Source organism: Cryptomeria japonica, chromosome 8 (genome assembly GCF_030272615.1).
Source record: "Cryptomeria japonica chromosome 8, Sugi_1.0, whole genome shotgun sequence".
Lineage (NCBI taxonomy): Eukaryota > Viridiplantae > Streptophyta > Pinopsida > Cupressales > Cupressaceae > Cryptomeria > Cryptomeria japonica.
This window is the reverse complement of record NC_081412.1, coordinates 594,214,054-594,227,478: the sequence shown is the minus strand read 5'-3', so window position 1 is coordinate 594,227,478 and position 13,425 is coordinate 594,214,054. Positions and strand designations below refer to the sequence as shown.

General features: G+C 33.4%; 1 pseudogene; it reads right to left on the bottom strand.

Moving 5' to 3' along the window:
* Positions 1-7,015: 7,015 nt before the first annotated feature.
* On the bottom strand, positions 7,016-13,048 carry LOC131037905 (uncharacterized; annotated as a pseudogene).
* Positions 13,049-13,425: the final 377 nt, after the last annotated feature.

The window sequence follows — 13,425 nt, the reverse complement described above, 5'->3', positions numbered from 1 at the left end:
CTAGCTTTGTACACATTTCATGAGTGGCACATGTGAAACCCTGGTCTCAAAGCACAAACATCCTCAACAAACGTTTAAAGGATAAATTTTATATTGCTAACGTTTGCTTGGACTGATTGCAGGTACCTCAGGGTACACAATTATTCCTTCTTCTTTCCCATTTCTATCTTTCAGTGACAAGTGGTAAGGATTTAGCATGTGTGATTTGCACTTAACAGTACTACAACGAGGTATTTCTTTCACATGCCTTTCACCATTAATGCTATTCGTGCGAAGGATAGTTAAATCCTCTTGCCAAGCTCCTCATTTTTCCACACAACATTCTACAAATTCGAGAAGGTTTCAATTTCAGGGCCATGTTTTCCCAAGTTTCTTCAAAGGAAGAGGGTTAATTTCATTGCGTAGTCTAGTCCTATAGAGCTTTTTACAAAGCCTAGATGGAATACCTTCTATGAAACTATAGAATTTGGGTGCCTGTTGTAGAAGGGGAGCTTCCATTTTCAGGCACCATCAGAGATGATCAACTAAACCAAATGTTCAAAACCCACTGTTTCCAGTATAAAAGGAGCATCAAAAGAGTTATTGGGAATGAAATACTCTACCCTAATGCTAGAAAGGTAATATTTTCCTCCCAAGTCATCTCTATTTTTCTCTCCAATGCTTTTGATTTACTCTAGTCTCTGTTGCTTGTCCAATTAATTGCTGAGAAGGTAGTGAAGGATGAGTTTCATCATGACAACACACTCCTCAAAGCAGTATAAGCGTATAACTTGTGGAAAGGGTAAGGATACATTGGCGGTCTATTTCAACGTCACTTTCTGCTCAATGGTAGGGTCTACATTGTAGTATATGATGCCATCAAAACCTCATTGGAATTGCAGAATGTGAATGGTCTACTTCAAGTTCTCCAGAGGTATATCTCAGTGGTAGGATAAGACTCTGCAGACAACATTCGGTGCAAGACTAATACAATTTTGGTTCTGCTTGCCCATGTTCATAAGGAGCTTATACCATCAGATGCACTCATTCCTCCTCCTCTAGTTTCAATAGCTCAAGCCCTTGTTGTTCTAGAACCTTTTGAGTAGGATAATAGAAGTTCTTGTTGAGCTGCTCCTCATGTTGTTGGTCAAAACAACTTAGCAATTCTTTCTTCTAAGGGCATTGTTTTGAGCAATATTGTAGTCATTCCTCCTCCCTTGCTTGCTCAAATTCCCATTCTGAACAATCCTTGCTCTCTCCTTCTGCATTTGGTGAATTTGATGAACAACAAGGTGAAAATGATGTCCAGGTTGATGACATGGAGGAATAGAAAAATCTTTGTTTTATTTTGTTCCAATTTTTTTGTAATACAATCGACTATAAGGGCTACAATTTTCTTATCTTGCCCAAATGTTTGTATAGGGATCAATACTATGGGTCTTTGTAGGTCATGGATGTTATTTTTTGAATGCACAATTGTCATGTGCTCCTATCTACCTGTGAAGAGCTTTCTTCAGTTTAAATTTTGCACTTCCTAATCCTTTTTATACTTTAATATATATAGGCGCCTCGCCTTTTACTTAAAAATAAATAAATTATATTAGCTCTACAATTGTATTAAAGAATAATAAGACTGTAAATTATTTATGCATATTAAAGTACTTGTATATGGCAACTAACTTTTTTATACAATAATAGGGAATTGTTTTTTAAGATAATTGATTTGCTACACTCTAGAAAATAACAATACGATTAAAAAAAGCAAATTCAAATTTTAACAATCATTAGAGACAAAAAATTAAAAATAAAAAGTAACTATAAAATATTAATTTAAAGTCCATCCATGAGAAAATAGAATGCATTCAACACATACTATAGAGAACAGTTATTGATTTGAATCCTTGTCATTGATTTTCTATTTTTGAAGGGTATCTAAGCTTACCAATAAATATAAAAAAATCTCTATCACTAATTAATTAGATATGTAGTTTCCTAAAGGGCAACATTCCTTATAATTTTTAGTTGGTAATTTGTCTATGGTGCTTGTGGATATAAACACATTAATATGTAGATTCAAAAGTCTATTTGGGAATGTAGGAATGCAAGTCAATATACCAAAATAACATGTTTGTCTTTGCCTATATATACAATGTAAATACCATTAAGACTTGCTAAGGTATTTCCTAACATACTACTAGTTAAAACACTCCCAAGCCAAACTTTTTGGTGAAAGGTAATGTAGTGAATATATCAAGAATATAAATATTAAAAAAATATATTTCTAATTCAATTATTAAATATAATAACTTATCATGCTATCTATCAAATTTTAATTTTCAAATAATTTAACCACAAAATTTTTAATTTATACATATATACTTAATATTATAATTTATTAAAAATTAGAAATCTTTATCAAATATAATCTTTTATTTTCATTTAAAAAATAATTCAATAATAATAATAAAATTATTCTAAAATCAATTAAAAAAAGTACACGAAATATAAATAAAATTAATTATCTTTTCTTTTTCACAACCAACATAAAGAATGTGAATAAAATATATAGAAACAAAACCCACAACAAAAACATGAATAAAACTACTCCAACATCAATTAAAACCAAAATCAAAATACTTTAAAACCAATAAATATGTATATATTTTGTTATACATCAATAAAATCTAAAAAAAAATGAATAAAAATTATTCCATATAAAACTTATAGACCTAATATAAACAAAATATTACACATATTATTATTCTATAACAAAATATTTTCTAATCCACATAGTCAATATACTTATAGTATACATATTAATGTAAAAATGATCTAGGTATATAAAGAAAATTCAGACACAATAACTTATTTTTTCAATATTTTTTTCCACATTTCTCCTTCATTCAATGCTTATCATGAACATTACTAAAAATAGGATTTGTAGTGGCATTCATGATATCTATACAACCTCTAAAATGTACATGGGATTGTATTTATTAATTGAATAGAAATAAAAAATTATTAATTTTTTTATTTTTAATAAATTAATAAATAGTCATTAAAACTTATAATTCATTCAAATAGATTAAAAAAATTCAGTAATTGACCTTCCACACCTCTCCAGTTTACCTATTCCACACCATCATGCAATTTCTAGTATATAATAAGATCAAATATAATTTATGTATATTCTATACATTAAAAAATATAAGTAAATGTTTTACATACAATATAATAATACTCGGGGATAATAATAGGGGATAAATTTTATAAGAAATAATAAAAATTCATGGAAGGGATTTAGCCTCTGCAGGACAAGGGGATAAATTTTATAAGAAATAATAAAAAATTCATTGAAGAGATTAGGCGTGTGGAAAAGCTTTTTAAACCTTGCTGATAAATATTTTGAAACCCTATTTACAGAGCCTTGTCCAGCAATCAACTCCTTTAAATCTGCTCCAAACGAAATGCGCAGTTATTTGAAACGGCCCGAAAAAAACGCGAGTAGAGGCGAAAAAAACGTGAACAAAATTATCTGACGGATGGCCGCATTGCAATGTCTTTCCATGCATATGGTCCGTGGATTCAAACGCCCATCTGGGTTTGAAACTAACCTAGCCGTTGAGTGATCTAGAATGTTTCAAACGGAAGGAAAATTCGAATTTCAAACTTCATGGAGTGTGCAAAAGTATGATTATATAAAACCCTCGGCATTTGTAGGCCAGGTACAGATAACGTTTTTTCTTTTGATTTTCTCTTCAGCCAATACTTTGTCTTTTGTAATTTCTTTCATTATGTTTTTTTTTCACAATTCTTTGTTGTGCTTTTTTTATTTCTTGATTTTTCAATTTTCTGTAAGGGTTTGTCTACAGTGTGCACACTGGTCTGTCTTGTCCATGATTTTAATCTGTTATTGGTGAAACATTTTGGGTCTGTCATGTTTTTTATCTATTATTTGGATTTTGTTCACATTGTGTGTGGCAGAGGATGAAGATGCAAAGGAAAGGAAAAGGCAGGATCAGGAAATAGAAACTGAATGAGGGCAAAATTCTACTTACAGGTAATTCTTCTTATTGATTATCTTTATTCTTTATATTTTTTTTTATATTTATGCAGTAACAGAGTTGTCCTGCCAGAATTAATAGAAATCCCAGATCTTCCTATTTAAGTTATCTTTGTTTTAAAAACTAATAGATTGTTTGTTGCATGTGAATGAATAGGAACCACAGATTGTTTATATATGGACAATTGGTTATATTAAGAAAGATGATAATAATAAAAAATAGCCGTCTACCTTTAGAGCTGTCAGCCATGGTTTATTTATACTTAATATCATTATATTTTTTTGCTTTTGGTGTGGCTTGCCTACCCCCATGGTGTTATGATGACAGTGGTGGGCATTATATGTTAGATATTAGATATAATTTAATGTTATGATGTATTCAATATATTTTCATCTAATGTTCATTGGTTATTCTTTTATCTTGGTATAATTTTTTGTTTAGAATATAAATTTATAGATAAAACATTTTAGATTTGACCACTTCAAAGGAAGTTGTTCTCTTAATATTGAAGTTTTCGCACTATGTTTTATTTTTTTTGGTAATAAATGTTTAGGTTTGTTTTAATTTCTAATAGATTAGCTCATGTTTATTTTTATGTTCAGTTGGTCATGACACTGGCAATGGATTCATGGGTGGGTCCATTTCTAAGAGGAGGCCTTGCTAAACATTTCATGACTCTCTCTGAACCTGCTCACAGGTGAGCTGCATCATCAACTTAGGTTTTTCCTTTTTCCTTTATTATCTTTTTATAATTAAAAACTTAGGTATGGGGTTTTGACTTTTGCATGTATTTTTTATCCTTTGACAAAATAAACTGACATGATAAACTTTTGTTGACAAAGTCTACATTTAAAAATAATAGAAAACAAATATCAATTCAAAATATGCAAATGTATAAGCTCCACTAACTAATATCCATTAAATTCTAAATTGCATAGCTGGCGACGGAATAGCAACCCCAAAGGAAGTATACAAACCGAAATCAAGTACGCAAAATGTGGGATGATATATTTTGGCTTGTGGTTTTCATTTTCTTTTTAACGCTCTTCCTTTTTTCATTTTTAAGTTTTGGATATTTATTAGGTCGATGTCATTGTTTTACTCAGGGAAAAGATTTTTGGATTGCCCCGTCTTAATTTTAGGTAAATCGCAAATGTTTTATGTCATTATGTTCCAATATATTCTGTATTTTAAATTTTTTTCGGTCAAGTTTTAGTATGTTATGACTGACAATCAGCTATCAGGATTATCCGTGGGTTGTAGAAACACGAAGAAGCTGCAGTCATTGAAGTTGATGTGTTTGGTGAGGTTGACCTGATGATTACAAATGGGACTTGGTATGTACACATGCCTAATGTTTTAGATTGTTTTCATTATCATTTTGTGTGACTACCATGCCTTGTTCTATGCATTTCTTGAGTATACACTTCATTTTTCTATGATGAATTTTTAAAAATAATTTTATAGTTTTGGAGTCTTTAATCATTATTTTGTTGTGTTGAATATAAAAGAACTGCAATAAAACTTGAGATCAATAGTTTATGTCATTTGTGTAATAATTTGTTTACATTATAATATTCGTTCTCTTCTCTCTACAAAAATGTCCTCACATATCTATTTTGTCTAACAAACTGACTGATAACTCTTTAAAAGAACATTTCTCATATTGATTTTCCCAAATCTTTTTTATGATTTAATAATTTTATTTCTTTCTCATAATGACAGGAACTAGATTCCCAGTGATAAATAATATCTTTTCTTATAACCACCAATAGCAATTCTACTATCTTCTCCCTTTGTTTAGTGTACATTATCTACCTGAAGGCCATAGGTCTCTAGTTAGGAGCCGGCTGAGGATAAATGTAGTAGACAAGCAATAAAAATAGTTAAAAGAATGAAATATAGAACTGTTTAAAAATTTAAGCAAGCTCTTGAAAAAGAAAATGAAAATAGTTAAAAAGAATGAAATATAGAACTGTTTAACAATTTAAGCAAGCTCTTGAAGAAGAATAAGAAGCATAAAGGCTTTAACATTGTATTTCATTCAAATGCAATGAAGAAAAAATAAAAGACCTAAAATGAATGAAATAGACAGGCTAAAATCAGACTTGAATCATACCAACAATAAAAAAAATGGACCCAAATTGTTGACATAGACACTAGATTGAAATGGAAGACACTTGAGAATGAACCCACTAATCCAGATCCAACCCTGTGTATTTTCTGTTCTATAATGCAGGTCTACTATCAAAGCATGCATTGTGTTGATTTAATGATTCAAGACTTTTATATTGCACCTATAGTGGAACATTAAGCCTACCTAGTAGACCCTCTTGGTTGTGTTGAGCACCTATGTGAAGCCCATGAATTAATTGAATAGATGCTCTGCAACCTGCTTGCTTGGGGGGCTTTCATTAGTGCGTGTAGAGTTTGTAGTAACATAAAGCTGGACGAGCTTTATGTAGAGTGTGTACATTAGCACCTGAAACACCTGGGTATTATGTGTTGCTTTCAAATATTTATGCAGAAGTTAATAGTTAGGATGATGTCCTAATAATATGAAAGCTGATGAATGAGATGGGATTGAAAAGGAAATTACAATGCAGTGTGATTGAGTTAAAGAGTGGAGTGCATTTTTTTCTTATCGATGACAGATCCCACCCACAATTTGATGAAATCTTTGCAAAGTTGGATAGACCAAAGACTGACGAGGGAAGCATGTAATGTACCATGATTGGCATACATAAAGACCAAAGACTGACAAGGGAAGCAGGTTATTTACCATAATGGCCATAGATAAAAGCATTGCATACCTAAAAATTCACAATCCATGAAGAACAGGCTCGATGCTAACTACACAGATACACCCCCCTACCTTTCATCCCCCATCATTGACCTGCCAAAGTTTTCTGCACGGTGCACATATCATTTAATGATGGCTATTGTTACATCTGGATGGCTCAAAATGGTTCTTATGCTATGTTACTACCTAGAAGCCTAAATGCCCCCTCTGTTTCTCGTCTTATACAACTTTCCTTTGTTGTGCATCCATTCTCTGCTAGATTTTGTTTGCTTCCAACTGAAAAAGAAACCTTTCCAGGCTCTCTTGGACCATTTGCTAGGCTAGTTGTGGCATTTACAATATTTTGTTTGTAATGTCCCCATTTGGGATTTCCCTTAATTTAAACCTGAGACATCCATTCTAACCTCAAATTAGAATTGTAATATATTAATAAATATAATTTTATCAAAATTAGATATATTTTACTATAAAATTCGGAGATTAATTCGAATAATGGAACTTATCTTGATCAGTTTTCCGGATTTTGACAATTGAGGATATGTTATGACTGATAGAGTTGATGATGCCAGCAGTTCTGAAGGTGTCGTTCATTGATATGAGTATGCAATTTGTGTATGTGACTGATCTGAGATTATATGCAATCCCAGATACCCTCTTAATAACAAAAGCAAATTATATGCGGTTGGATCGGCCCAAACTGAATGCTTGTCTGATATACTAACTTTGTAATGGCAACTGTACTGTCGTGGTTTGTGTTATAGTACTTTGTCACTTATGCTAATTGCTATGTATATACAGTCATCCCTTACACCAGTCCCCGTATTCATACGATCTGGTTTACTGACTTTGTGCATGTAGAACCATCCAAACTGGGCAATGATGCTGGTGTTCTTCGGGTTTACTATCCATAAGTATTTACAACCAATTTATGCCAACATGTGAATGAGCAACTCCGCCCTACGCCTCTATTCTTGAAAGGTCGAGAATTTTCCTCTTTACTATCTCGAATTTTAATATATATATATCAATTCGTATTCTGAAAGTAGTCTGCATCCTTGATCACCGCTGTTAGAAGATCACTGCTTTAGTCATTATCATTCAACCATTATGGAAATCTGTATTTTCTTTTGTCTCTAATTGTTCTCTAATCTGTGCAACCCTGAACGTGCCAAAAGTAGATGCACTATTGGAGCAGATCCAAATATGGATATATGTAAAACCAACAATATTCCCCCCTTGTAGAATGTGTTCAACTTGCATCTTATACCCCTTCAAACTGAAAGGTGGCATCCTTTGGATTCGATGGGTCATCCCTATTCATAATTGACTTCTTTCATAATTATCAATTTGCTTGGCCAAAGAATCTTAATCGTTGTTATCACTAGTTCTTGTAATCACTCCCCCATAATACGTGTCTTTTCATAACATACTCTGTAATGCTCATGGTGCTATACCTTAACGATTCTTTGCTTTCTCAATCATTGCTATTCTTTAATTAATAAGAGTCTTCATCACTAATTGGGCTTGTCAAGATGGCATCAAATGAATACTTAGTGTGGGTAATAATATTTCTAAAGATTATTATTTCGGCAGCATAGGAAATGATATGCCTTAAAATTATGTTATTTGTGAATGAAAACAAGAAGTGATGTGGCTCATTGTGTGGTTCGTATGTTTGGGAAGGACTTTATACTGTTGCAAGGGAGACCATTCTGACATGCGTCAGATCTGGTCTGCTACAAAGATTTTTAAGTGATATGCTGGTCATTTATAAATAGCAGAGAAGTGGTGAGTTGATAAATTTTTATTTGTGTTTTCTTGGGTCCTGTTATCACCAGCCATTAAGAAGGGAGAAGTAGGGCCCGCAAGGACTTGGGCAAAGGCTCCAAAGGTAAATATCATCTCAAGGATTAAAACAGAAATAATATTGAAAAATTTATATCATTATTTGATAAATATGAAATTAATATTAATATTTGATAAATATAAATTATATATTAAATCTTATTATTATTATTATAAAGATTTTAATTAGTTCATTCTATTCATTTATTTGGTTATATATATATATAATTTAATATTAAATTCTTTTTCAAAGCGAGCATTATCATACTTTGATTATTTAGATGGGGACATCACATTGTTTTGCATGGATTGGACGGTCCATGAAGTGCTTATCATCTTTGTCACAACTACTTATTTCAAAAGAGACAGACCGAACAACTTCCCCTGCAATGCCCATACTTTGTTCTAAAGTATGACTTCCACCTTTGTCTCTGTTATCAACTATTTCATAACCTGCAGAAACAGAACCTTCACCATCGAAGTTGAAAGTTATGCATATCTTCTTTGGGAATCTCTGTGAATCCAATCTTCTAGAAATCCCCATCTCATTTTTTAAAAGAAGGTTATCTCCTTGACTTGATCCATGTGAGAAACTGTTACCAATTGGCTTATTGGGATCTTGGTCTACCTGTGATTTTCCATGGCCATTGTAAGAAGATTCTCTTGTATCAATTTCTCTAGACTTTTTGGATGTTGCTTCCTTAATATCATCCTACAATGGCTCGGTATTTCCTTTTAAACAAGAAGTTTGTGCATCAAAAACCAACTTAGTCTGACTAATATCTTGTGATACAAATGAAACTGCTGCATCAAATGACACTATTTCATTGTTCACACCAAAACTCTTCTTTTCTTCATCATAAATAGGACCATTTCTATAATCTTCCGTTGAAGACTTGGATATGGTTTCAATAGAAGATTTTTTATGTTTTGTTCTTTGAGAAAACCCATTGTGGAGCTGGCGCAAACCCAGATTGCTAGGACTCTTTCTGAAATTCTCTGTATTTAGGCCACTTGGACTTTCACCCAAGTCTATGCACATAGAATCCTCATTTCCTTCTTTGCTAAAGATGGGACTTTTCATAATCTCATCTACTGAGAGATTATCAATCTCCTCACAAGTTGTGCTAGCTCCATCCCTATCAGAATTGTTCTCATCTTCCATTTCACTTTCGAATTTATCCCTTACTTGGGCTGATGAGAATGCTAGAAGATGAGGTCGGATAGATAACTTGGAGCCATAACCATCATCTTCTTCTCCAATTTCATTAGTTCCATCGCTCTCCTGCACTTTGTCATCACATTGTTCTCCAGAATTACTCAAGTATTGAGGAGAATCAGGAATAATGCTTACCATTTCAGTTCCTGTATTTCCTTTATTTTGGAGACAGCCCAGAACAGAGTTTTTTATAAAAAGGCATCCAAAATCTGTTGGATCTGATCCAAACACCTTGTAAAAAGATGTGATGATAAAATTAGGCCTAAAGAGTGATAGTTCAAGGGAATCCATGTCTTTAGGACCCAAAGCACCTGCATCCGACAATACATGCCACCTGTTCTGTTGTGCAAGAGACATCCACTGGTAGGAATACTTGGCTCCGGTCACCCTGGACTGGGTAGGAGAAACAAAAAGACCTAGAGTAGAGTCCTTTTTTCTTCTTTTCTTGTGCTGAAGTTGTTTCCTAAGCTCAGAGCTACATAGTCTGAGTGTTGGCCACGTGAACCAAGCACTGTGTACTTTGGCACCCTTCTTCCTTGCAGTTTGTGCCATCCAATCAATTGATTCACTTTCATAGTCATACATAGTTAGCAGCCTCCTATTCTGATGAAATGGATAGGCTTCTGCAAGAATATTGAAAGCGGAGCCTCTACTAAAACTGAAAACCATGTTGTACTCATTCTGAGGAATTCTAAGATAATCGATTATCCTATTCCTGATATCATGCTCAGCAGTACTTTCCTCAAGCAACCCATTTAGTGCATGTGAGCTCAAGTTTGCAGATATTGCTGACAAACTAAATAAAGAAGCTTCCCAATGCTAGAACTGCTGCAGGTAAGAAAAAAGCCCAAATCCACAGTAATCCAAGCAGACTTTCAAAGTCTCTTCTAGATGCCCATATTCATCATTTCTGATCTCATCCACTTCCGTTGTACTATCGAATTTTGGATACATTTTCTTGAACTTGGCATAGGCCTTATCGAGCCCAAGAATACTCTCCTCACTATTGAAAAACCTCTCAGCAGCCTGTGCAGTGGATGTCAAGAAGTCTCTCTGAGCCTTCAAACGAACTAGGGCCCTGGAATGCAAGATCCCATACTTGATCCCCGGAGTCACAACATCGACTTCCCCGTCATCGCAACCTATGTGAAGCACATGAATCAATTGAATAGATGGCTCTGCAACCTACATGTTTGGGGGGCTTTCATTAGCGCATGTAGAGTTTGTTGTAACAGGAGCCATAGCCCCTGTATCGTGGTGGTGCAGTTTATCTAAAAGTAACCTAGATTGGATTTTGTATTGACGTATGTCTGAGAAATCAATCCCATAAAGACTGGCATGCCTGGCTCTCTACTTGCCTGCAGTTACATATTTTGAAAGACTGTGCTGTGAGTTTATTTGCCCTAGCACATGATTGGTGAGAGTGTCCATTTGGAGTCCCATGATTCGACCTTGGCCCTCAACATGTAGCTCAGGAGTCTATGTAACTTGGAGTTTTTTTGTAGGGAGCATAAATAGTGTCATTTGGATGGTAAGCATGTTGGAAACAACTTCCACCAACAAAGGACTACCCCGTTTTACATTTTGTAACAAGTCTGGCTCATCCCATGTCACCTATTTCACAATCATCCAAGCTATGAGAACCTAGAAGTATAAAAAGGTGGAGCTCAGAACTGTCAATTTGTTCTGCATCAACACTTCCCATTGCTACCTATTTTAATCTAAATTCCTAGGGAAGCCAAAAAAAAATTATAACAAGTTCTGAAAATGATGATTTTAGGCAGTCAACTATGCAGCACACAAATTCCAATTTCCATAATATCTTTTCCTGGCATCTAACTTGGTAAAACCTACAGCCGACGTTACACCAATTACAGATTAAATGAATTGTATTAGTTTACAATTACTCGTGTCATAATTGCTTTAGGTCAAAAATGCACTGATAAGAATAAATCAGAAGACCTTAGGGCTCATAAAAACCAGAAGTCATAAGAATTTTTATATGTGATTGGCTATAAAAGTAAATTTTGAAAATATTGTGCTTGTTGGGTTTTGCAATATTATCACTCAATTTGCCAAAGCCTAACTCAATTTGATATATATATATAAAGTTGTAAATTTTTCTAATGGCAAACTGATACAGAAGAAGGGTAGTATCAATAGGTACATTGTACCATACTCGAAAGTTGTAAGTTCTGCCTAAGGGGCCTCAAAAGCAGAATAGAATTAAAATATGCATTATATCATAGTCAGCAGTGTATATTATAGTATAATCAAAGATTTTTTGAGGGTTACTTGATTCATAAGCAGGGTAGAATCATAACAAAGTTGCGTTATGATGCAATGTTGTGTGTTTTTCCAAAGGGATCTTGATTGGAAGATAGAATAGAATCAAAATACTCATTGCTTATAATAACATTGAAAATTTGGCAAAGGGGCCATGATTCAACAACAGAGATCATAAATTAAGATAATCAAGTAAAGTTTGAATGTTAAATAGGACATATCAATTGATATTGACTATATATTTTTAACTGATTATTCCTATATATTCGAGAGTAAATTTGCTACCTTCCCAAAGTGAGTTGACTAATTTTTTTTTCAATAAATGATATTGGTATGACTGGAATCTTCTTGTCACATGTGGTGCCACTTCCTATGGAGTTGAAGTCATGCTCATATATTTTATCACATTCCTCCTAATACTCTATTATATTCTCGCTTTCCATTTTGAAACCCTATTTGTAAACTGTTATTCTCGATAATTGAAAAGCTCTAAAATTTTCCCATCTCACTTGTTGAACCTAAATCATTTATGCGACTTTTAAGAATAACTTAGTTATAATAGTCATTGCTTCAACCTGAAGTACAACCCGAGTGTGTCTAATGGTGAAGGTTGTGTGCTCCATAGAGAAACACGGTTAAATTTGAGGGTGTGTGAACTGTGAAGGATCTATGCCTTATTGAACAATGTATATGATAAATTGACAATCAGTCACCTTCCTTTGTGGGGTTGAACAACAAGGGTGTTGGACACCAAATTGGCATCTCTGTAAGAGGGAGAATTCAAACCAATTTGGTGTCTCTGTAAGCAGGAGAATTCACACCGTTGAATATGACAGTAGAGGAAGCCGACATGAATATTGTCTAGTAGTTCCGTAGCATCAAGAGAATGTACGTGCTAAATTCAAAGTTTGTAAATTTTTGAGGCCAAAAAGGAGATCAAATTTGCTATTTTTTAAGATGAAAAGAAAGAATCAGATCTTTTGGAAAGGAATTGTAATCTTTGAATAATGAGTGTCATTTTAATAAATTCATTACACCTAACCAACACCAATATATGCGTTATCTACAACCAGAACTCTCTATTTTAAACATTCTATTAAAACAAACTTGTAACGTTTCTTTAATTTGTAATAGGATATCTATTTAAAGTGCTACATGCAGAGCATATATATTTTCTCTCATAACCAAATTGGGTAAGATTAGCATTCCAGCTTATAAGTTTTCTCACT